This window comes from Sciurus carolinensis, chromosome 9, assembly GCF_902686445.1.
Source record: "Sciurus carolinensis chromosome 9, mSciCar1.2, whole genome shotgun sequence".
In the NCBI taxonomy this organism is placed as follows: domain Eukaryota; kingdom Metazoa; phylum Chordata; class Mammalia; order Rodentia; family Sciuridae; genus Sciurus; species Sciurus carolinensis.
This window is the reverse complement of record NC_062221.1, coordinates 29,471,912-29,474,078: the sequence shown is the minus strand read 5'-3', so window position 1 is coordinate 29,474,078 and position 2,167 is coordinate 29,471,912. Positions and strand designations below refer to the sequence as shown.

General features: G+C 35.7%; 1 pseudogene; it reads left to right on the top strand.

Moving 5' to 3' along the window:
- Positions 1 to 1,540: 1,540 nt before the first annotated feature.
- On the top strand, positions 1,541 to 1,793 carry LOC124992372 (cytochrome c oxidase subunit 7A2, mitochondrial-like; annotated as a pseudogene).
- Positions 1,794 to 2,167: the final 374 nt, after the last annotated feature.

The following is a 2,167-nucleotide window of genomic DNA, read 5'->3' as shown; positions in this document are numbered from 1 at the left end:
TTTACTTTTCTTCCCTTTTCTAATTCATGCTTCCTCCTCCTCAATCCCTTTGTCTCCTCTACTGATCTTTTCTCTATTTTGAAGAAATTCTCTCTTCCTTTATTTTTTTCTTTCTCTCTCCCCTTTTCCTTATTTTGGATTGGTTTCCACATATCAGAGAAAACATTCAACCTTTGACTATTGGGAACTAGTTTATTTCACTTAACATGATAGTCTCCAGATCCATCCACTTACCAACAAAGGCCATAATGTCATTCTTCTTTATGGCTGAGTAATATTCCATAGTGTATATATACCACATTTTCCTTGTCCATTCTTCTGTTGAAGGGCACCTAGGTTGGTTCCATAACCTGGCTATTGTAAATTGTACTGCTATAAACATTGATGTGACTGCATCACTGTAATATTCTTTTTTATTTATTTATTTATTTATTTTTTGTGCTTGGGATTGAACCCAGGGCCTTGTGCTTGCAAGGCAAGGACTCTATCAACTGAGCTATGTCCCCAGTCCTTGTAGTATTCTTATTTTACATATTTTGTATATACACTGAAGAGTGAGCTTGGTCATATGGTGGTTTCATTCCTAGTTCTTTGAGTAATCTCTGTGCTGCTTTCCAGAGTGGTTGCACTAATTTTCAGTCCCACCAACAATGTCTGAGTGTACCTTTATCCCCACATCCTCTCAACATTTATTGTTGTTTGTAATCTTGATCATTGTGATTCTTACTGGAGTGAGATAGGGCATTAATGTCCAGAATATGCAAAGAACTCAAAAAACTTAACCCCCAAAACAACTAACTCAATCAATAAGTGGGCAAAAGAACTAAACCAAAATACAAATGACTAACAAACATATTTTAAAATGTTCAATATCTCTGGCAATTAGGGAGATTCCACTCAAAACTACATTGAGGGAAAAGAGGGGTGGGAGGGGTGGGGGAAGGGAAAAAATAACAGAATGAATCAAACAACATTACCCTATGTAAATTTATGATTACACAAATGGTATGCCTTTACGCCATGTACAAACAGAGAAACAACATGTATCCCATTTGTTTACAAAAAAAAAAAAAAAAAAAAAACAGGGCAAAAAGTAAAAAAAAAAAAAAAAAAAAAACTACATTGAGATTTCATCTCACTCATTCGTATTATTTTTAATCATTATAGTATGTGTATAGAGATATCACACTGTGGTTTATAGTTATAATGTCCATTTTCCTGATTACTTGAGCTTCTTTTAGTAGGTTATTAGTCAATCCTTTACCTTCCTGCCCACCACTTACTTTTGCAGTGCTGGGGACCAAACCCAGGGTCTCATCACATGTTAGGCCACTAAGCTACACACCAGCCCCATTCCTTTATCTTCTGTTATTTTTAATTGAGTTCTTTTCCTTTTTTTCTTTCTTTTAATTAAACTCTTATTTTGAGATAACTGTAGATTTATATGCAATTATAAGAAACCATACAGAGGGGAGTGTGATGATTTTTGTTCTTGGCATTTAGTTGTTTCATTGCAGTTGGTGACAATGAGTAAGGCAAGATGCTGCAGAATCTGCTGGGTTTTCATCAGATTGTCCAAAGGACCACCAGCACTGATTCACACAGGCATTTGGAAAATAAAGTTCCAGAGAAACAAAAGCTGCTTCTGGAAGATAATGGAATTCCAGTGCATCCAAAGGATGGGGTAGCTGATGCCCTGCTGTATAGAACCACCATGATTCTTGACAGTTGGTGGAACAGCACATGCCATGTATCAGTTGGCTATGGCTTCATTTCCCAATAAGCAGAATTGACTACAGTCATCTCAGCAATCATTTGGTTCAGTTTCATTCAGCTCTCTATGGACCAGTAATCTGATAAATAACTGAGTTCTTCTTTGGGAATCAATATTTATTGACTTGTACTGACTGCCAATAATAAAGCAGTCTTTACCATGAATAATAAAAAAAAAGAAACAATACAGTAGAGCTCATGTATCCTTTGCCTAATTTCTCCCAGTAACAACATCTTGCAAAACTATAGTACAAAATCACAACCCAAGATATTGAAAATTATAGTCAAAATATATAACGTTTCCATCATCTCAAATATCCCTCATGTTTCTACTCCCATGTACCTCTCACCATAGTCCTCTAATCAAGTCATTTGAATCATAGTCCCTCAACTA